This window comes from Eumetopias jubatus, unplaced genomic scaffold, assembly GCF_037043125.1.
Source record: "Eumetopias jubatus isolate StellerSeaLion01/CBP00866 unplaced genomic scaffold, mEumJub1_p1.0 scaffold_14, whole genome shotgun sequence".
Taxonomy (NCBI): domain Eukaryota; kingdom Metazoa; phylum Chordata; class Mammalia; order Carnivora; family Otariidae; genus Eumetopias; species Eumetopias jubatus.
In genome coordinates this window covers 10,456,727-10,481,210 of record NW_028274820.1, presented here as the reverse complement: position 1 = coordinate 10,481,210, position 24,484 = coordinate 10,456,727, and the positions used below count along the sequence as shown (strand labels likewise).

Below are 24,484 nucleotides of genomic sequence, written 5' to 3'. Positions count from 1 at the left end.
TTTCTAAAAATAAATAAATAAACTTAAAAAATTTAAACATTCAAAATTTGATACTTCATAAACACCTCACGTATGAACATTCTTCTGCACAATCCTTTTCTGTAGTGTGCATCAGAATCACCTGGAATGTTTCCTTTTTTTTTTTTTTTCCAATTTTGATTTAAATTCTAGTTAGTTAACATATACTGTAATATTGGTTTTAGGAGTAGAATTTAGTGATTCATCACTTACATATAACACCCAGTGCTCATCATAACAAGTGCCCTCCTTAATACCCATCACCCATGTAGCCCATCTGCCACCCACCTCCTTCCATCAAACCTCAGTTTGTTCTCTATTGTTGAGAGTCTCTTACGGTTTGCTACCTGGAATGTTTCTTAAAACAGATTGCTGGGTACGACCTTGGGGAACTTGTGACTCAGTAAGTCTGGGAAAGGTGAGAGAGTCTGCATTCTTAACAAGTTCCCAGATGATGTTGGAGCTGCTAGTTTAAGGACCATACTTTGAGAATCAGTGCATTAAACATTCATTACATTATGTGAGTGTGATAGTTTATTTTCTCTCTCCCTGATACAAGTAACTTTGACATTTATGTCCTTTTAGCTAAATCTTTACACACAGACTTATTAGTTACATTAAAAAAATTTCCTAAAAGTAGAACTTGGGTCTACGTATATGCAAAGTTTTAAGATTTTTGATCTTTATTGCCAGATGGCCCATTAGAAAGTTTTTATAAATTTATAATTCCAACAAATACGAAAATCAGCCTTTCTGTGCTATCCTTACAAATGTAGTGCAGCATTTTAGCATTTATTAAAATCTTTGCCAATTGATAAATGAGAAAATGCAACTACTGTTTTCTTTTGAGTTATTTTGATAACTATTGAGATGAAGCAGCTTTGTATATTCTTTGTCTGTCTGCACTTCCTGATTTTTGGAGACCTCTGCCCATTGTCTATGTGTCTATTTGTTGTTTTTTTTATAATTTGAGATAATTTTTATTTGTAAGCAACACCAACCTTTGTCTTTTACGCATTTTCAATATTTCCCCCAGTTTGTTGTTTGTCTTTGGATTTTGTTTATGATTGTTTTTCAGACAAAACATTTTTTGTTCTTTCTGTAGAGGTTTCAGCCCCTCACTTTATGGTGTCAGGTTTTAGCCCATATGGTTGGAAAAACAAAAGCCACCTTTACTCCCAACAGGATGTAACTCTCTACCTGTGTTTTCTACTATTACTTTAATGGATTTCTTTTCATGTTTCCGTGTTTAGACTACTATTGATAGAGGTATAGTTTTCCTCCATAAATCTCCTAGAACCACTCTTGAGTGACTCGTCCATTCCCCATTGTTAGGAAACACCACTTCTATCAATTGCAGAGTCTTAAATGTATTAGGGTTTGTTTTTAGAACTTCTTTTTGTTCCATTGATCTGTCAACCTCTGCCCAAGACAACACTGGTAATTGTTGAACATTTAAAATGCATTTAATGCATCTCATTGACTTTCTTTGATTCCCCCAAAATTTCTTTAGCAATTATAATGGCTACTTCCACATGAAATGTCATTTTGTCTCGTTCTCTCAGAAAGGCCAATAAAATTGTGTGAAATTTTACCTCAAAGACCTTTAAATATATTTTTTAACCTTTTTTCCCCATGAACTTCAGTGTTTCAGACTGTTCTGGCCACTGTTCTGTCCCTTTTCCCATTTAATTTGTTTGTTTACCTTATGCAATTTAATTACCTTATTTAATTTTTATAACTTATCTCTCCTTCATTTCTATAGCTCATTTCTCCCTCCAAATCGCCAGGTTTCTTGAGGGGAATGTGGGCTCTGGGTGTGTGTGTCCCTGGGCTCGAGGTGGGGAGGCAGGGCTGAAGGGGGGCCTAGTGCAAGGGTCTCTCGTGCCAGGCCCAGCTGTGGGTCCTAACTGGGAATGACAAGTGACAGAATAATTTTAGTGTCACTTTTCTGAAAGTGCTCCCTTTTGCATGTTTCTATGGTACTGTATTTTAAGATTACTTTTTTAAAAATTCTATCTATATAATTATATTCTCTTTATTCTGTTTAATGGCATTCATATCCCTAAGTTTTGGATTTGACCTGAGAATGAGAAGAGCTGGTGGAAGGAAGGTAGGCTCAACACCAGCAGATGTGTCAAGGGTCAAGACGGGGGCATGGAGAAAAGAACAGGTAGCACTTGCCTTTCTTGGGGCTTCTGCCTGGTTCAATGTGCTCAGCTGGGCATGCCCTGTTTACAATCAGCCCATCCACCCCAGACTCTCTCTGTCCCCCTTTCTTGCTTTCCAGCGTTTTATTCCATTGCACCTGTTGTCATCTGACATACTATATATTTTCTTCTTTGTTTTGTTTATTGGCCATGTCGTCAGTGATGTAGTTTATTGTGTCCTCCACCAGAATGAAAGTTGCTGAGGCTTTCCTTCTCCGTGCACCCTCAAAATCTAAAACAATCTTTGGCACATATTAGATGGGTTCGAAAATATTTGACTAAGTGACTGAAAGCCTGGGCCCCCTTCCCCCGGAGGTGCCCTGCATCCTCTACACACACGTGCGCACACACACATGCGCACACACACACACACACACTCACTCTTCATTAAGCTGAGACTTAATCAGCTTTCAGGACGCAACTGATGGGTCATCTCTACCAGTAAGCTCTGCATGTTAATCCCCTCCTCAGATATCCCATTGTAACCCTGTGAGCAACACTGCAGAGTACCTGTCTGCTCACTGTCAGCCTCCCGCTGTGTGACTGGCCTGGCCCTGAGAGCAGACTAGCTCCTGAGTTTCTAGATCCTTGTTATTACAGGGCCTGTCTCAGAGCACAGACCTGGAGACTGTCAAATGAACGAATGCAGGAATTGTGTAAAGTTCTTAAAGAAGAACTGGCACCAGTGGATGCATGATACTGGGAGATATATTTCATCTTGCTCTGGCTAAGAAAGGTATTTCAAATAAAGCTTCAAGTAATGCAGGCTTGTGAGGTAGTAAACTCCCCGTTCCTGGAAGTATTCAAGCAGAGGCTGAATAACAACTGTTAGTGGGTATTGTGAACGTGATTACCACTTTCATTATCTTGGACAATGAACTAGATGACCGCGGGGGTCCCTGCGTCACTAACATTCAGGGATTCTATTATTCTCGGCTAATTAAGCTTACGTTTTCAATTTTTCCTTTCTTTTTTTTCCTTGCCCTAATTCCCTTTGTTCATTTCTCTGCAAAGTTTGTCATGTTACTTGTGTGCATTTGTGTCCTCTAAAGTATGACTGCAGCTACAATCCATCTCCTGTTAATTCCTTGGGAAATTCTGGTGCTTTTCATCTGCTTGCTCCTTTGGCAGCCCATTTGTCTTTATTGAATATGCAAATGTGATGGAAACATCTGTCACTTGCACTGTGATCTCTCTTTGTAAATGATGGAGGGAGAAAAAATGATTTCATGTTATTAACACCATAAACATTTGGATATATTTCAGCAAACCTCAAGATTTATGGATTAAGATGTTTACCTGACTACTGAATCACGTGTCACTACTCTTTGTCTCATTTTGCTTTACAAAACAAACTAAAATTTAAAAAGGAATTACAAAATAATGTAAGATAATTTTTAAAACTTATTTGTAAGCATATTAGTTTCCTAAGGCTGCCGTAACAAATTAACATGAATTTGGTGGCTTAAAATGACAGAAATTTATTCTGGAGGCCAGACGTCTGAAATCAAGATGTTGCAATTCTCTCCAGAGGCTCTGGGAGAATTAGTTCCTTGCCTCTTCTAGCTTCTGATGATTCCAGACATTTGTTGGCTGGTGGCTTCATGGATCTGATCTGTGTCTCTGTGGTCACATGCCTTCTCTTCTCTCTGTGCCTTTCCTCTGTGTGTTTCTTATAAGGACACTTGTCACTGGATTTAGGGCCTGCCTGGACAGTCCAGGATGATCACCTCATCTCAAGATCTTTGACTTAATTACATGTGCACCCATTTTCCAAATAAAGTCACATTCACAGTTCTCATGGATTAGGATGTGGACATCTCTTTTGGAGGGGCCACCATTCATGCCACTACAGGCAGTAAGCCAGGAGATCTCATAGGGAGAAAAGGAAACTGACTAAGATCTCACATGGAGATCCCAGGGATGCCACTGTATACTGAATTAGTGGTGTGTATAAACAAAAATCCTATATCACTATAATAATTACATAATAGTAATAGCAGCTATAATTTATAGAGAACTTGTTATGTGCCAGACACTATTCTTTTTTTTAATGTTTTATTGTTATGTTAATCACCATACATTACATCATTAGTTTTTGATGTAATGTTCCATGATTCATTGTTTGTGTATAACACCCAGTGTTCCGTGCAGAACGTGTCCTCTCTAATACCCATCACCAGGCTAACCCATCCCCCCACCCCCTCCCCTCTAGAACCCTCAGTTTGTTTTTCAGAGTCCGTCGTCTCTCATGGTTCGTCTCCCCCTCCGATTTCCCACCTTTCATTCTTCCCCTCCTCCTATCTTCTTCTTTTTTCTTTTTTTAACATATATTGTATTATTTGTTTCAGAGGTACAGGTATGTTATTCAAGAGTCTTACACAATTCACAGTGCTCACCCTAGCACATACCCTCCCCAATATCTATCACCCAGCCACCCCATCCCTCCCACCCCCCACCACTCCAGCAACCCTCAGTGTGTTTCCTGAGATTAAGAATTCCTCATATCAGTGAGGTCATATGATACATGTCTTTCTCTGATTGACTTATTTCGCTCAGCATAACACCCTCCAGTTCCATCCACGTCGTTGCAAATGGCAAGATCTCATTCCTTTTGGTGGCTACATAATATTCCATAGTATATATATACCACTTCTTCTTTATCCATTCATCTGTCGATGGACATCTTGGCTCTTTCCACAGTTTGGCTATTGTGGACATTGCTGCTATAAACATTGGGGTGCACGTACCCCTTCGGATCCCTACATTTGTATCTTTGGGGTAAATACCCAGTAGTGCAATTGCTGGATCATATGGTAGCTCCATTTTCAACTTTTTGAAGAACCTCCATACTGTTTACCAGAGTGCCAGGCACTATTCTAACTAACTTTACAAGCATCATCTTGGCTTATTTTCTCAACAAGTCTGTGAAGAGGCAACTATTACTGTTATTTTATGGATGAAGAAAATGAGTGTTAGAGAAGTTTAGGAACTTGCTTAAGGTCACATGAGCAGTAGAGGGAAGAGTCACGTATGTGTTAAGCATGTGTGTAACTGTGACTGTTAAGCTCGCGAACAGAAGCAGCCCAGCATCAACCCCTGTAAACTGTCCAGCAAAAGCAAAGGAGGAGACTAGACGCACAGTGGCACAGACAAGTTGGAGAAAGTCTCAAAATTCTTCTGTTGTGCCTGTCTATGCCAAGGGCTCCCGGTAAAAATAACCAGCCCGGTTTCCAGAACAGTTTCCCTCCACTGCCAGGCTACTGGAGAAAAGAATGCAAACTCCATCACATTTCATCTTGGTGAGGATCATACACCATATATGGAAAGGAGAACATGGTTATGGTTGATCAGCTTGCACATGAATGTGCCTGCACACCACACGCACACACACACACACATATCCAAGAGCACACACACACACACCCTCCATTCCTATATGTATGCCAGCCACCTCCTTGTTCTGTCTAGAAGGAGATGATGTGAAGAATAGGGATGGAGGCAGGCTTCTGTCTGTATTCCTAACCCAAGCTTCAGAACTTCCATTGGAAGGTCCAGACCATAGTCCAGTCATCCAGGGAGCTTGCCATGGGTCACGCACAACTCCTGGACTCCTACATGCTCCTGGTTTTCTTTCTCTCACTGAAGGGGAGGCTGCATATCAGGCTGAGGAATGAGGATCAGTCCGACGGAGCCGGCATCGCTTCCCAGTGGGTAGGAAACACGGAAGCAGGCGGAAAGAATGGAAAGAAGGCTGCTCCATTGCCATTCATTATTTATTGGTTATTTTTTATTTATTTATACCTCAATTACTTAAGAAAAAGAACTAAGCCAGCTAATAGAAGGTACATAAACAGCAAAACAGGGAAGTATATTTCTGAACTGGAAGTGCAGTTCTGTGAGGACAGATTGAGCTGAGGGGGCCGTGAACCTCCCCCTACCCTCGCCATGCGCCATGGCTACAACCTTGACCTAACTCAGGTCTCCAGGAGCGACTAAGGAGGGGGCAGTGCAGGCGGGTGGGCACAGACTCCTCTTTCCAGAATTAGAGGAGACGCCAAGCGCTTACCTGGTGCATTATTTAGAATACTGTCATGCAGTGCGCTTGTCATCACAAGAGCTCATTTATCAGGGAGTGTCTTAGGAGTGAGGAGCCCCCAGTGTGGGCAGAAGAAAGAATAGGTCCCTTGCACTCTGGGAATATACCTGCCTTTATTCCTAACTGTTCCCCTGCTTTAGAACCTTTCCACTTTTTAAGAAATGCCTTAACTTTGTTTAGCTGTAAGTTCAGTTTTAATGGCAAGGGCTTTTCATTCCCTCAGTAATGAGTAATGAAAATGAAAGATTTTAATTTTTCACTGGCAGGTATTTCAAGTGTGACTACAGTGCATTATGAAACTGTTTGTGTTTGTTGTGTATATGTGTGTGTGTGTGTGTGTGTGTGTGTGTATTTTCTTTCCTATGTTTTCAAAGGCTTGTGTGTCCACAGCTGGAGATGTCTAAAACACATCGGGAGCCACTTACATGAAATTTCATTTCTTTCTTTCTTTCCTTTTTTTTTTTTTTTTTTTTTAGAGCAATTGTGAGCAGGGGCAGGGGCAGAAGGAGAGGGAGGAAGAGAACCTTAAGCAGCCTCCCTCAGCACGGAGCCCACACAGGGCTCCATCTCACGACCCTGAGATCATGACCTGAGCCAAAACCAAGAGTCTGATGCTTGACAGACTGAGCCACCCAGGTGCCCCTCCTCACATGAAATTTCTAATTTTAGTGTACTCCGTGTGAATTACGTTTGAGTATATATCATAAGGTTAGAAAGTTAGAAAATAATGTCAAGGAAACAGGTTTTGTGGATGTGTGTGTGAATGAATACAGTATCTTCTGACATCTAGGCTTCTTCCACTCATCACAAGTCATTAATACCAACTCAATAAATTATCCATAAAGGTGTAAGATGTTTGGAGCCCAGTCAGTTAAGTGACTGACTCTTGATTTCGGCTCAGATATTGATCTCAGGGTCGTGAGATTGAACCCCACCTTGGCTCCTCACTGAGTGAGCCTGCTTAAGATTCTCTCTTTCTCTCTCTCTCTCCCTCCCTCTGCCCCTCCCCACCCCATGCATGCCCCCTCCCTCTCTTAAAAAAAAGTGTAAAACGTTTATTATGTGAAGTTTAGATTATTCTGGGGACATTAGAGTGTTTTTATTTTTGCTCTTTGTGCATTTAAGAAGGACAGGGCTATCCAAGAGGTTTTATTATTATTATTTTTTTTGCATTTCTTTGGGGCTTTTTATCCATAGACAGGCATTGTGATCTCAATGTAATCGTTTAACTTTTTTGGCAATGGTTTCCCTATCAATCAACCATGGCAGCAGTTATGAAAACATACTATGAGCTTTATAGTCAGACAAATAAAGTTAAAGGCTATGTCCATCAATCAGTCATGCCAGAGGTAAGACTATACAATGCTATAAGCCATTGGCATGTGTTGAGATTCTGGGTCCCAAGAGGAAACCTCCCTTCCCAACTCCTTGCTGATTCTTTCATTCATTCAATTATTCAACCAGTGTTTACGAACACCCATATGGTTCAAGCAGTTATAGTCATTGGGTCAAAAAGATGAATGGGACATGGTCAAAACCCTTACAGTCTGGTGAAAGAGACCGACAAGAAATCAGAAGTCTTTAATAGGATAAATGTGAAGTTAGAAGCTGCCTAGAATATAGTGTTATCTAGTTCTAGAAGAAATACTTAATCAACGGCAAGGCAGAGATGAGTGAGGGAAGGCTGCCTGGAAAAGCTGACTTCTGAGCCAATTCCTTTATTATTATTGATACTTTTAGAAAGGACAGTGATTAGTCACATTTAAAAGCCTCCCCATGACAGGAAGAATGAAGAGGGGGAAATCGGATGGGGAGACAAACCATGAGAGACGATGGACTCTGAGAAACAAACTAAGGGTTCTAGAGGGGAGGGGGCTGGGGGGATGGGTTAGCCCGGTGATGGGTATTAAAGAGGGCACGTTCTGCATGGAGCACTGAGTCTTATATGCAAACAATGAATCATGGAACACTACATCCAAAACTAATGATGTAATGTATGGTGATTAACATAACATAATTGAAAAAAAATTAAAAAAATATAAGCCTCCCTATGACAAAAAAAGGCTAATAATTGTTTAATTCATACTGTAATATAAGTGTAATATATTACACTTCAGATTACCTTTTATAGATTATTATAGACAATTAGTGACTTGAGAGAAAGTATGGTAGGAATCCTTGGGCATTCAAAAGTAATGAGGAATTAAGGTGAATGACCTTAAACATTCTGCAAGGATTCTGGTCATTGAGTGGAGGGGTCTGTTTAAATTCTTGATCTTAAAGAAGTGTAGGAGTTGCCAGATGCCGGGCTGGGTGGTGGGGCCAGGAACGGTGGCACAGGCACAGGTGTGTGGCCAGGGTGCGTCTGGCCAAGTGTGATGGCAGAAGCCCCCGAAGAGCTCAGAGGTGGCTTGATGGGAAGGACCCTGTGTGCCATGCCTGAATGGTTTGCACTTCCTCCCAGAGGTTATGCCAGCCACTGAAGGGTGCTAGGCAGGTAAGAGGCATGATCAGAGTAGGATGTTTCAGAACTTGATCCTGTGTGATTACATTTTTGTGGGATGGTGGATTCATTTCCTAGGGCTGCTGTAATAAATTACCACAGATTTGGTGGCTTAACACAACAGGAACTGATTCTCTCCTAATTCTGAGGCCAGAAATCTCATGTCAGTGTGAGGGTAGGGCCATGCTCCCTCCAAAGGCTCTAGGGGAGACTCTGCCCTTGTTGTTGTCCAGCTCCTGGTGGCTCTAGGTGTTCTTGGTTTATGGCAGCATCTCTCCAATCTCTGCCTCTGTCTTCATATGGCCCTCTTCTCTGTGTCTCTGTGGCCTCTCCTCTTTTATAAGGACATTAGTCTTTGGATTTAGAACCCACCCTAAATCCAGGTTGACTTCATCTTGAGATCCTTAGTTACGTCATCTACAAAAACCCTAGTTCCAAATAAGGTCACATCCTGAGGTTCTAGGTAAATATGAATTTTAGGAGCACACTATCAACTAACTACAGATGGGGACAGGTTGGGAGAGGTCCAGATACTCAGATTCTAGAAGGACCTAGGAAGACATTGTAACAAGGCACCCACAAGGAGACGGAATGAGTACATGGGTAGGGTGGGGTGGTAGACAATTTTTAGGAAATGTGTGTTTAGGGAAAATAAGGGAGGAAGCGGTAAAAAGAAGGTTGAGGGGTTATGGAGTAAAAAACTAATCTTCACAAAATTTGCATGCTGCATGTCTAGGTGTTTTCTATCATTTAAGTCCTAACTCATCTACCACTCTTCCTTCCATAATAATGGCTAATAACATTTATTTTTATCTTCTTTATGGCTACCACTATGCTAAGAGTGTTACTAGCATTATCTCATTGAATTCTTAGTCTTCAGAAACAGGCACTATTATGATCAACTCCCACCCCACTGTAGAGATAAAACAACTGAGTCTTGGAGAGGCCAAGTGATATACTAGTAAAGAAATGTTGGAGCTAGGATTTGAACCAGGCAACCACACTCCAAATTCAGTACTCCTGAATACTCACATATTACATGCCCCTACTACACCCCTACCAGTAGTTAGTTATTCCTCCTTTTTGAACCACCCCCCCCATACCACATGAGTTATATTGCTCTTTTGGCCTTTGTCAGTTTCTACCTAGTTTATCTTTGTAAGTGGATTTGTGTGCAAGTCTTGAGAGCAGCATCTGGGCCTGTTTCAATTTTGCATGGTGCCCCCAGTATCTTGTACCTTGCACTGCACAAAGATCATATTCCTGAGCGTTCATCAAATAAAGAAGTATTAATTCAAACCACAATTATATGTCCAGCCTGTGTGAGATACAGACAAGGAGCCACAATTATTGAACAGTTTGTTGTGTGCCAAGATTGAGGTGAGCTAAGAGGGACACTTAGCTCAGACTGGGAGGGGAGTGGAGGGTAGGGTCAGATAAGGACCTGAGACCCAGACTACACCTGAGAGGACGTGTAGGGGTGGCCCAGGAAAGTTCCAGGCAGAAACAAAAGCTCGATATGTGGCTCAGTATGGCTGGAGATGGGGAAAGAGGAAAGGGGCGGTGGCCAGAAACAAGCATGGGCAGGTAGGCAGTGGCAAAGCCATCTGAACATTTTCTGTTGTGCTATGGAATTTGACCTTCGTTCAGAGGAAACAACTGAAAGACTTTAAAAAGAGTTGAAGAATTGAAGAATCAAACTCAAGTTCTGAGAATGGCTTTCCAGCAGCAGGGTGGGAGATGGGCTATGGGGGGCTGGGAATGGAGGCAGGAGTGTCCATTGAGAGGCCGCTGTGAATCTGTGAGGAGAGTAGAGGCAATGGGAAGTGGGGTGACAGCTTTCTATATATCGATAAGTGTCAAAAATCGTGTAGATGGGTGAGAAGTGGAGGTCACTAGAAAGTAGGATCAAAAGAACTTGGGGGCAGAAGTAGGAGTCAGGGAAGGGAGGAGGCAGGGATGACTTGGCGGGGGGAGGTGGTCACTGGGGAGCGGTTTGCAGCCAGAGGGAAGTCAATGATTTGGTTTGGGACTTGGTGGGTTTGGGACTCTGGGTGCAGATGTCTGAAGGGTGGCTGGGCTTTTAGGTCCTACATCCTGAGCACCCTGCACTGTGGGAGCCGTTTGAACGGCAGGCAGACAGCCTCCATTCTAAAAGAATGAATTGGAATTTGGAATTTAGAAATCACCGAGTTGGTGTATCACATGACCTCACTGATATGAGGAATTCTTAATCTCAGGAAAGAAACTGAGTGTTACTGGAGTGGTTGGGGGTGGGAGGGATGGGGTGGCTGGGGTGATAGACATTGGGGAGGGTATGTGCTACGGTGAGCGCTGTGAATTGTGCAAGACTGTTGAATCACAGTTCTGTACTTCTGAAACAAATAACGCAACATATTTTAAGAAAAAAGAAAAAGAAGAAGATAACAGGAGAGGAAGAAAAGGGGAGTATGTCAGAGGGGGAGACGAACCATGAGAGATGATGGACTCTGAAAAACAAACTGAGGGTTCTAGAGGGGAGGGGGGTAGGGGGATGGGTTAGCCTGGTGATGGGTATTGAGGAGGGCACGTTCTGCATGGAGCACTGGGTGTTATGAACAAACAATGAATCATGGAACACTGCACCAAAAACTAATGATGTAATATATGGTGATTAACATAACAATAAAAAAATTAAAAAAAAAAAAAAAAAGAAATCACCGAGTTGGGAAGACCTTAAACAAAACAACAAAAGCAATACCTTTAAGGGAAACAGTTGACGAATATGACACGTATCAGTTTATTGAAAGCTTCTGTCTAAAAGGAGGATAACATAAAAATAAATACAAGTGAAGAGGAGGAGTCCACTTGCAACACATGCATATACTTGTCAAAGCATTTAGGGGATAAGGGACACACTCCTATACCCTCACAAATGAGCAAAGAAAATGAACTGGCAATTCTTAGAGGAACTAGAAATTGTCAATGAACATATGAAAAGATACTGCTTCACCTGTAATTAGCAATATGCAAGTTAAGCAACAATGGATGTTATTTTACTCCAACCAGATTGGTGAAATAAACAGCTTAAGAGGAGCAGGAAATGGGTCTTTGTTCACACAGAAAGATACAAACCAAGCTGAGAATAAACTGACATGTCTACTTCTGAGGGCAAAGGAGGGTGGTTGCTAGGGAAACTTGACTTTTATCTGTGATGTTTAAATTGTTTTAGCGGGAGAAAGTGTTCATGCATTGCTTGTATATTTAAAATTAATAAAAAAAAGAAATCATTGCCTCCCCCTCATTTTACATTATTGGGTAATTACAGGGAGTCATGACATGTGTTACTCATTGTTGCTTTCACAGCAGGAAGAAACACTCAGGATGTGCATTACTAATTCTGTTATCTTTCCACCACATTTTAATGACTGGTGATATAGAATCTGGAAGTAAAGGAAATACCAGTCAAGAGGGAAAATAAAGTCTAGAGCGGGGTTTTTCAAGAAGAGCACTATTATTTGGGGCTGGGTCAACACTTTGGTGTTGTTAGGGGTCGTCCTGTGCCCTGGAGAATGGTCAGCAACACCCCTGTCCTCTGCCCACCTCCTGAGTTGGGACAAACTGCCAGTCTAGGCAAAGCCCAGAAAAAGAAGTTAGGCTTCCCAACTCAGCCCAATTCCACTTCTACAAGACAAAAATTAGGGACCTAATTATTTTGTGCTAGTTCTTTGTTATTCCCTTACACCACTGTTGTATATTCCTTGACAAAATTATATTTTACTGTTTTTCCTTATCTTTGTATCTTATATACTTCCCATGCCCAGGTAGGGGCAACTCTCTGCCGGACAAGACTGTGGGCATTTTGATCCTCCAGGATAGCTCAGAGCCATGAGATTATGGAGAGAAAGTACTTTTGTTTGTTGAACATCATCAGAACTTCTGGACAGAAAATCATTCCGGTGGAAACACTTTGTTTCCAGTCATAGATGCACTAGGGCCCTTGGTTGTAACAGAAATCCACACAAACTAGCCTAAACCAAAAAAAAAAAAAGAGTCAGTCACCAGAAGAGTGCAGCTTGTGGAAAGGCCCCGAATGGGGAGCACACATGCAGAGATTACAGTGCTGGGAACAACCTCGGACTGGTAGCAGGGCCTGAATTTTAAATCAGCTGAGTCAGCTGTGTTAGGGAATGAGCATTGTTTTGTCCAAAGAAGAAGAGCTGTTAGGTCACAAGTCACCCAGGCCTGGCGGCTGGGTTGGTGAGCAAGAGCAGGGTTAGGAGGAATCTATTAAAGTGTAAGCCCTGAGAGAGAAAGTGACCCTGCTGGTTGGTGACAGTGAGGACCTGGATCCCAAGGAAATCAGACAATGGGTTAACCTGGAAGTAGGGCCAGGACAGCACATGTGCAGTGCAAGTGTCCTTTTGCACACGCTGAAGAAAGAGTATAAGGTAGGCAGGTACGGGACCTTAATGGAACCCCTGTCCTCTAACTTAGAGATGGTGACGCTGGCGTGGCTTGGTGTGCGGTCTTGCCTTCTTACAGAAGGTCGATGGGGGCACACTGGTGGGCAAATTGGGAGGGTGCCAGTGTGGAGAACCCATGTGCTTTGTACTGGATTCTTCGGTCCCTCACATTTTAATTCTAAAATAAAAACAAGAGAAGTGTGTAAATTTATAAAAGAATAAAGTGCCTGACTTTGTTGTATGGAATAAAGATTACAACTTTACAGTCAAGGAGTTCCAAAACTATTCTGAGAGACAGGAAATGTAATTCCACCAAAGTGTTGAGCTGTTCAGAATCACTGGTTATTTACGCCCCCCCCCCCCACACACACACTTAAGTTCTGGTCTGCTGTTTTATAAGATCTCATTTCAAGTTGTATTTTCAAGTGTCTGCTTCTGGAATTTCTTTAGGTCTTGTTCAAAATTTGAGTGAACATTTAAATTTTAGGCATCACACTTTCAGCAAACCCACCGGCCAGGCCCCAAGGATAAGACACTTAGGAGCTCTGTGTGGACAATCTAGTGGGAAAAGACAGTCTCAGAAAATATAATTCAATAATATGAGAAGATGTATGAGAAGCAATGGAAGGAAAATCCTTTTTCCCCTCCTGGGAGTTTTAGCTCATATCCTAGAAAAGTCTACAATCCTGAAATTTACAGAATTGCCTGTGAATGATAAATGACCGGACTTGAAAGTGGGTCTCCCTCCAAGGGCTGGGCGTTCTTGTTGCTTCTCCCTGTGGTCAGCTGCATCACAGGAAATCTTTTCAGTAAGATGGCACTTGTAGATAATAAAAATAAAATTCTTTTTGGTATTTCATCTGACAGCTTTTGAGATTAGTTTAATGTTATTTATGTGCTGGTGAGCTTTAAGTTACAATGAATTGAATACTTAAGCAGATGCAAGACTTTTACAGTCACTGAGAGTTACTTATGTTTGTTTTAAGTAAAAAAAAAAATCGACTCTACAACTCAGTATTTTCACCATTGGGCTTTAGAAGCTTTTAAGATATTTTTTTTTCATAAAAATCCTTTCATATATGTCTGTTTGACATCAAACACATATATGCACACTTACAGACAGGGTCAAATTTTACTTGTATACTAATTAAAGCAGTATTATATGCACTCAGAGAAACAGGTCAAATTATAATTATGTACTAATTAAACTATTATTAAATGCACTTGAATATAATGTGTTACTTCATGTTCAAAATCCCTTTTAATAGCATGCTTTAGGTTTGAGGAAAATAAACAATCAAAAGAGGCATGAGACTCTTGGTGCCTACCCCTCCCCACCCCCCATTCCTTCCCTCAGCACTCAGAATCCTGGTAATTGGCACAGATCCCTACAGGGAACCAATGTGACAATTAGAAGTCTGCCCTCATTATAAGAGGCTCAAAGGAATACAAGGTGCTGGGAAATACTCTTATTTTCTCAGTCGCATTATAAGGAATCCTGGGACACAGCATGCAGAGGTTCTGTAGAAAGCCCTGTGCCCACTGAAAGGGATGCTTTTCATCCCACGGTGGAATGGATGAGCCGCCGGTGGGACACAAACAGCTAGACTAGTCCACCTCCCCCAGGGTTGTTTTGTTTGCCTTTGTCAAATCCCTCACTGTGTCTTTAAATGCCCACTGCTTTTGGTTCCTAACCCTCGGTCCCTGCAAGGCAGTAGTTTTCAAACGGTGTGCACAGAAATCTCAGGTTTGGAGGAGAGCTCAGACGTCCCATCCCTTTACAACTAGAGCCGCTCTTATGGTCTGTATATTTTGATTTTGTGTAAAATGTAATCTGGAACTAGGGTTCTCTGGGGAAAACCATTAAGAAAGACAGCAAACCCCAGCTTTCGGATGTACATGACCGCCGTGAGAATGTGCCAGTCATACCTGGGCCACTTGGAAACGGTTCTCAGCTCTGTGGCACGTTGAGGCACGGAGTGGAGGCACCCGAGGAAGGAAGCAGCAAATCTTGGGACTCAAGAAGACCCCTGTCTTCTCGTTCCCGGAGGATGGGATAGGGTGGGCAGAGTTAGAGGGCGGTGAGGTTCAAGGATTATATAAATACAAACTCTTCCCACCCCTGCATAAAGGAAAGACAAAAGAGCCAGAGGAATGTTTAAAGGGCCACTTAGAGTGTTGAGCAGGGCAGAAAGGTTTTGCTGTCTGGTTCCTGAAAAGGGAGGATTGGTCTATATCTGGACAATCAAATGTAGTGTCGAAATGGGTGGTTTCTCCCTTGGCAACCCAGCGGCCATATCCTGCTCTCCAGAAGATGTCCGCTCCGAACTATGTGTCTAGAAAAACGGTCTGATTAAATAAAGTTACTGAGGGCGTGATGACTCACGGTATACCCACCACGACCTGGATGCCTGTTATCTTCAATGAACCTTGATAATTGGAATTTCAGGTAAGATTGGGAAGGTGGCATAAGTGTCCTACTGCATAGGGAAGGGGGTCATACCCCAGCGAGGCCCGGCAAAGCCCGTTTCTGAGCCGTCTTTCTTGCATGGGAGGATCCATGAAAAACCCCTTGTGAGGAAGCCGGAACCTTATCACACTGGGTTTCCTGGGTCATGGGTAGGTGGTCTCGGATCGGTACCCTTGCTCCCGGCCATCCCCCAAGTTTCTTCCTTAGCTTCCGCGGCTGTTCTAGTCCTTGCTCTAAACCGTGACTCAGAGATGACCCCAGTTCCTTCTCTGCTTCCCGGGTCTTGTCCCGGTGTCCGCCTGGATGGGGAAATAACTCTCTAGCCCAGCCTAGGACCAGGGAACTTGATGCTCAGGTTCCGGTGTGAGCTGAGAGGAACCCCCAGTCACCACTTCACACCCTCCCAAGTCACTGGCTCTTTTGTCAGCTTCTAGAAGCAAAACGCCTGTAGAGAATTTTGTTTCTTTCTTGCAGGATGCACAAAGTTTTTATTTCAACCAACTCACTGACACATGGGGAACACCATCAAAATGTCTCTTTTGTGCTGTCAGTGGATAGCAAGCAAAGAATGATTTAAAATAGTTGACATTTGCTCTGACCCCAAAGCCACTCAAAGGGAATACACTTTATTTCATGTCTCATTTTGTTTGATTTAATCAAAATTTTTATCATATAATATCTGATAAAAAGAAATAAGTGTTCTATGTGTAAGTGATGAGGCATATTAATAAACCCATCTCACAATTTAAGAATTAGAACAGCTGAAGATACAGGTACCTATGTGCCCCCCCCACCAGCCCATCTTCCTGATTTCTTGATATCATTTTCCATAGAATTTATTATGAAAATTTTCAAATATACAGGAAGGCTGGAAGAATTTAATTGTGAACATTTCCATTACGTTTCAAGTAAAAATTCCTTCTGAATGTTGAAGATGGAATTTCAGCAACATAGTACTCTGTCAATGCTGGTTGATTCTTGTTCGAGTGGGTAGTTAGGAGAACCCTTCACCATGCAGATTGGGAATCCTCCGATGAAAGGCTCTTCACAAGCACAACAAATTACTGCCAAAATGCAACTGATTTGAAGGTAGGCAGAGTAAATCCACTAATATTTGCTCTATCTTCTCTGTGCACATAAGATGAAATATTTTGGGAAGAGCATGAAGCTTTTTATGGAACAAAGAAGTCACGGAAGCACCAGGATGGCATTTTACTCGCTTCCTCTCAATAGACTGCTCACTTTGATAAATGCAGACCTTTCCTGGGTGAATGTTTTTAATATTTCAGTCACTTTTTCCTTCTCACAGGCATACCTTATTTTAACAGTCTCTTGGTTCTGCTACCTTTTCGATAGCTAATTATGTCTCAAGTTTTTTTTTTTTTTTTTCCTCCTGGCCCACCAGACCACATTTCCTCTTAATGTTCACAGTGGCTAATGGCCTGTTCACATTTGAGTAACCTTTTAGATAATTCTTCTCAGAGAGCCTCATGGTATTTTCTTAGCATGATGTTTACCTATTTTGTAAGTACTCCTTGAGGAGGAGAAATAGATTACCTGGTGGAGTTGGTATTTGCAGATAAAGAGTGGCAAATATGAGCAATTACTGAAAAAGGATGGTGGACCTTTTGTACCCCTGGATTCGATTCTGGAGTCCATGACTGTGTGCAGAGTGCTTCATGGGGGGACTGTAAAAGATGCCCCCAGTGTCTCTTTTTCCATGCCATATTTTTTCAGAAAGAGAGAGACAGGTTACACCCAGAACTATACAGTGGAGCTGTAGGGAGAGGCTGTGAAAGAGTCCTAATTTTGTATTTGGGGGCCATTTTTCAAGATGTGTCTGTGATGCTCCAGAACAGGGGTTCTTCCCTTGGGGTCTGGGGACCCCTAGGTCACAGTTTCTGGAATTTGTATAGCGGCTACCTGTGTTAGGATCCCCTGGCAATGTCTGTTAAGAGGCAGGTTCCTGGGCCTCATCCCTAGATCTCCTAGGTTACTCTTTCAGGGGCTAGAGTTTGGGAATTTGTATTGGAAACAAGCTCTCTAGCTGTTTTTTATAGTTCATTAAAGTATGAGAACCACTTCTCTAGAGTTTCAGGGTTTGAAATTTCCTGAGATTGTATCCAAATGTTTTTGTGATTTGCATATGAACATTTTTCCAGGACAGTCAAAATATTTGGAACTACTACTCTAGAGAATAGAATCCGTGGGCCCTGAAGGAATTAATCCTACTGTCTTACAATTTGGGATTGAGTAACTCAGCTTCTGTGGGAAATGGCACCCAGAGAGGCTTGATGGCCAGGAGAACACGTCTGAACCAAGCCCCAGCACGCTCCCCCCGCATCAGTGACAAGAACCTCAACAATTATTCTTCCAGTACTCGATTCTGATCATGTTACCTCTCAATCCAAAATTTCGTATGCTCCCCACTACTTAATGACTTTATAGCCTGATATAAGAAGCCGTCTGGGTTGGGTTGGTCCCTACCCGAGTTTTCCTTATATTCCCTCCTTCATCCTCCCTGTGTAGTCTTCCAGCCAAGATGAGCCACTCCCATTCTATCCCTCCTATAGTGTGGTTAAAAAAGGGCTGCAGGGGAAGAATGAAACTGGACCATTTCCTTACACCACACACAAAAATAGACTCCAAATGGTTGAAAGACCTAAACGTGAGACAGGAGTCCATCAAAATCCTAAAGGGGAACACAGGTAGCCACCTCTTCGACCTCAGCCGCAGCAACTTCTTCCTAGAAACATCACCAAAGACAAGGGAAGCCAGGGCAAAAATGAACTCTTGGGATTTCATCAAGATAAAAAGCTTTTGCACAGCAAAAGAAACAGTCCACAAAACCAAAAGACAACCGACAGAATGGGAGAAAATATTTGCAATTGACATATCAGATAAAGGGCTAGTATCCAAAATCTATAAAGAACTTATCAAACTCAACACCCAAAGAACACATAATCCAATCAAGAAATGGGCAGAAGACATGAACAGACATTTTTCCAGAGAAGACATCCAAATGGCCAACAGGCACATGAAAAAGTGCTCGACATCGCTCGGCATCAGGGAAATCCAAATCAAAACCCCAATGAGATACCACCTCACACCCGTCAGAATGGCTAAAATTAACAAGTCAGGGAACGACAGATGTTGGCGGGGATGTGGAGAAAGGGGAACCCTCCTACACTGTTGGTGGGAATGCAAGCTGGTGCAACCGCTCTGGAAAACAGTATGGAGGTTCATCAAACAGTTGAAATTAGAGCTACCATTTGATCCAGCAATTGCACTACTGGGTATTTACCCCAAAGATACAAATGTAGGGACCCGAAGGGGTACGTGCACCCCAATGTTTATAGCAGCAATGTCCACAATAGCCAAACTGTGGAAAGAGCCAAGTTGTCCATCGACAGATGAATGGATAAAGAAGAAGTGGTATATATACACAATGGAATATTATGCAGCCATCAAAAGGAATGAGATCTTGCCATTTGCAACGACGTGGATGGAACTGGAGGGTGTTATGCTGAGTGAAATAAGTCAATCAGAGAAAGACATGTATCATATGACCTCACTGATATGAGGAATTCTTAATCTCAGGAACAAACTGAGTGTTACTGGAGTGGTCGGGGGTGGGAGGGATGGGGTGGCTGGGTGATAGACATTGGGGAGGGTATGTGCTACGGTGAGCGCTGTGAATTGTGCAAGACGGTTGAATCACAGATCTGTACTTCTGAAACAAATAACGCAACATATTTTAAGAAAAAAGAAAAAGAAGAAGATAGCAGGAGAGGAAGAATGAAGGGGAGTAAGTCAGAGGGGGAGACGAACCAGGAGAGATGATGGACTCTGAAAAACAAACTGAGGTAGGGGGATGGGTTAGCCTGGTGATGGGTATTAAAGAGGGCACATTCTGCATGGAGCACTGGGTGTTATGAACAAACAATGAATCATGGAACAGTACACCAAAACAAATGATGTAATATATGGTGATTAACATAACAATAAAAAATTTTTAAAAAAAAGGGCTGCAGGGTATGCCCACAATAGCCAAACTATGGAAAGAGCCCAGATGTCCATCAGCAGATGAATGGATAAAGAAGATGTGATACACACACACACACACACACACACACACACACACACACACACACACACAAGGGAATATTACTCAGCCATCAGAAAGGATGAGATCTTGCCATTTGCAACGACGTGGATGGAACTGGAGGGTATTATGCTGAGCGAAGTAGGTCAGTCAGAGAAAGGCAAATACCATGTAATTTCACTCATATGTGGAATTTAAGGAACAAAACAGATGAACATAGGGGAAGGGAAGGAAAAATAAGATAAAAACAAAGAGGGAGGCAAACCATAAGAGATTCTTAACTATAGAAAACAAATTGAGCATTACTGGAGGGGAGGGGGTGAAGGGTGGAGTCACTGGGCGATGGGCCTTAAGGAGGGCACTGGATATAATGAGCACTGGGTGTTATATGCAGCACTGAATCACTGAACTCTACCTCTGAAACTAACTAACATACACTATATGTTACCTAAATTGAATTTAAATAAAAAAATTTTTTAGAAAGGCTGCAGAATCAAACCTGAGCTCCAGTCCTGGCACTGCCCCTTGTCAGCTATGTGACTCTAGACAAGTGACTTAACCACCTTAAGCCTCAATTTCATCCCTAATGACATAAGAATAATTGCACCTCCCTTAGCAAAACTTTGGGAGAATTAAACAAGTCATGGAGCTCTGCACAGTGTCTGGAACACAGAGAAGAGCCTAATTGCTGGCACCTTTCCTCCTATCCCTCTGTCTTTCCCCTTCCCTGCGAGTCCCACACCCATCATCTCCTGGAAGTCTCCTTGGGTCTCCCATCACTCCCCCTGCAGGAGGCTCTCCTCCCTCTTCTGAATATGGGTGACATTTCATTTTTATCTTTCTTTGGCATTTACCACCCCCTGCTTTGTGTGACTTTTGTGTACCAGTCTTACCTACCCTGCCCCTGTGGACAGATTCTTGTCGGCTTATCCTCACGGACCCCGACAAAATCCTTCTTGCACATAAAAGGTGCTCAACTAAAAGTTGGTTTTAATGCTATTCATAATAGAGAGGAATTTAGGATGTTTTTCTTGTTACCCAGAAATTTACTGGGTTAAAAAAAGGCACTCTGTGACATGGAGGAAATGATCAAATATCAAATGATTCCACAACTTGGCTTCCAGACAGCTGTCTACCAAGTGTCTGCTCTCTATAATAGCTTGCAGTTATTGAGCTATTTTATGTTTATCATGCACTAGTCACTGTGAAGCTCTATCCTGATCTAACCCTTGCAATGGTCTTTTGACTTGGGTTCTCTAATACCCACAATTTAAAGGTGAGATCTTTGGGCTTAAAGAGGTAAAGAAAATATGCCCAAGGTCCCACAGTTAGAGGATGTACAGCCAAGGGGAGCTCATGCCTGCAGGACTGTGCTATATCATGCCCCTTGGCCTGCCCTGGCCCACTCTGATTTTTAAATCTTATAAAGATCCTTTTATTGTCCATTCTTTAAATTAGAGAAGGCTTGGTGACATGGGCAAGCTCAATTGCAAAAATGGCATTTTCAGAGGTCTTCCTGAAAATATCTTCCTTGCAGAGGCTAATACTTCCATAAGGTATTTAAATCACTTAAAGAATATTTAAATAAAACCCTGAACATAATATCGTCTAGAGGACAAGGCCGTGGAGAATATCACCTGCTTTCTTGAAAGTGCCAGGCCCTTCACAAATATCACCAAGAAAGGAGAAAGCATTTTCTCCAGAATAATTCATCCTCTTTTCTTCTGCGGTGAGAAACCATCAGAGTTGTTGACACTCAAAAGAGAATCTTGCTTTCCACAGGAAATAATAAATGGAAAACAGCCATCCTAGGATGCTGGAGAGAGTGGCTGACAGCTCTACCCAAGGGCTCCAGTTTGAATCAAGCTGTGTTATTTGTGCAACATCAAAGATGAGGCTGAAATCTACTGCACAGAGCAAAGGAGATTGTAGTATAATGTTCCTAGTCCCAAGTCTAAGAATTCCAAGGACAATATTAACGCCGACCTTAGCTTGAATTGTGCTGAACTTCAGTAGAGGTTCCTTGTGTTTAAGAGCCTAGACGTGGTATTAAAATTGAACAGTCTTTATATTTTATTGGCACCTAAATCCCTTAAGGTGATTATGGTCACCCATTAAAATGAAGTACAGTGGGGTGAGTTTTACTTATGCCTTTATTTATTTAGCCTGAGAGATCAAATATATCCAAAAGCAAAGATTACATATTCCACTTTTTTTTTTTTTTTTTTTTTTTTAGGGAGAGAGAGAGAGAGTGCTGTGGGTGTGGAGAGGCATAGGGAGAGAGAGAGAGACAGAATCCCAAGCAGGCCCCACACCCAGCACAGAGCCAGACATAGGGCTCAATCCCACGACCCTGAGATCGTGATCTTAGCCAAAATCAAGAGTCAGACACAACTGACTGAGCCACCCAGCCGCCTCAACACTTCCAGTTTTGAGAACAGTTGAATACAAAGAAATGTGTTTTTAATCTATTTAGTATTGCATATTGTCTGTATTAGATACTGCAGTGCAGACTGTGACTGCCGCACTCATATCTAGGGAAAGTTAGATGACAAAATGTTCCTAATCAGGAGCCCATGCCTCAGGAGTTGTGTCCCTAGAACCTACCAAAAGTTCACTACCCAGAGCATGGTTGAGCTTTATCAACATTCAAATTAGTCCTAAAGTGTTCATTAATTAGCTCAAGGGATATTAGAAGTAATTTTTCATTGGTGAAACTTGTCCTGGGAGGTTATGCAGGCATCTTTGCGTTTGTCTGCAGGAGGTAAAATAATCAGAAAAAGTTGAGGACCCTAGCCTTATGGCACAGGTTGAAAGACTGTCTTTGATCCTGCTGATAAAGAGTGTTTGCTCAGGACAGAGATGGAACTTTACTATCCCTGCGCTGTGGCTCCTGAGACAATGTCCTCTAGTCCCCATGCCATCTAATGGTTAGAGGCTATCCAAAGAACCCAACAACTTTGACTATCCAAACTGACTTGGGCTCATTTGTGTGGAGTATATTCTTCTTTCAGTATATTTTCAGTGATTTAAGTGCAAATTTGGCTGTAACTTCCAAGGGCACCTCTCCAAGCATCCCTGCAGAACACACGTAAAACCCTTACCAATTGTATATGATTATAAAGTGAGCGCAGCTCTCACTTCATCTTTGTTTTAATGCAGACATTTGCTGAATATTTATTGAGCATCTACTAGGCTCAGTGCCCTGAAAGGGTAGGTGCTGGTCTGTGGCAGCGAAGGGTATAAAATAAGGTCTTTGTGTTCAGGTGCTCACTTGTCATTTGCGTTTGCCTTCATGACTTAGATTATAAAAGATATCACAGAAACATTAATCAAAACCTTTCCCCTGTGAAAACTCTTCCAGCTCTTGCTACCTGCCCCTCCATCCTGTAGATCTGGTAGGTGGCATCAGGCTAGGGAATAGATACCTGGTTCTCCTGCCCTGCTCTGAATGCTTCTTCTCCTGCCCTCAAGAAAGATACCCAAATATCCCTGCCCCTCAGCACAGTCCATGCCATACACAATATTGGCTTATTTTAAGAAAAATAATTCACCTGTTATAGTCAGCCTGAGTTAGTGTCAGTGGTATACTGGCAAATGTTTAAAAACTGGCTATTTTAAGAAAATGAAGTCTATATACATACATGCAGGTTTATTAAAAATTTTGCTGACATAAAGGATATGTAGCACACAGTTTACAAATAATAATAAAATATACAATCTTTTTTGTTATAAATTCCATAAAGTCGATTGATTTCCATAGAATATTTATGTTAATTTCTGCTTTTTTGTATTTTGCATCCTATAGCTGCAACGGACAGATGAGTGCAATTCAAATTGCATGTTGTTTGGTATTTTCATTTACCTTAACTACTAAGGTAAAAGTGAACCAGTGGAGGGGCACGTGGGTGACTCAGTTGGTTAAGCATCAGACTCTTGATGTTGGCTCAGATCATGATCTCAGGGTTGTGAGATAGAGCCCCGTGTCAGGCTCTGCTCTGGATGTGGAACCTGCTTAAGATTCTCTCTCTTCCTCTCTCTGCCCCTCTCCCACCACCTCTCTCCCTCTCTCTCTCTCTTTGTCTCTTTTTCTGGAAAAAAAAAAAAAGCAAACCAGTAAAGACACATGTTAGAACTTCACTCACTCTTCCATGATGAATTGGATGAAATGTTTTGAATACTGGAAGAATGTTTTCTCAAAGTTTTGTGCTAGTCCACACGTAATAGCTACAGAAATGACAGAATAATGCAAAATAATCTGCATTATTAACTTTCCCTATCACCTCCTAAAGAATAGACAATTTTTTAAAAAAGTAAATCCAGTCCTGATTTCTAGCCTTTTCCAATTCCCAGGGTGTAATTACTCCCACCATGGATGATTTCCAGCTACCAGTGTGATTCCCACTGAACGAAAAGTTGGGAAGAGATGCACAGGGCAGTATTTCCATCATATAGATTCAGTACACAGAAGTTACCTCAAAAGCACAAATAATAGTATAATGTAGTAAAATAATTAAGATGTGATGAGCCTTCAGTATTTATTGCCTTATTCTTTAATGTAATTGATTTAATTTTTATATCATTTAATTTTTCATAAGGATTTCATGGTTTTAGTTAACAACTGGCATGCCTAA

General features: G+C 41.9%; 1 protein-coding gene across 2 annotated transcripts in view; it reads left to right on the top strand.

Moving 5' to 3' along the window:
* Positions 1 to 24,484, top strand: part of HECW1 (HECT, C2 and WW domain containing E3 ubiquitin protein ligase 1) — a 430,092-nt gene that overhangs the window by 47,932 nt on the left and 357,676 nt on the right. The window lies entirely within an intron of this gene.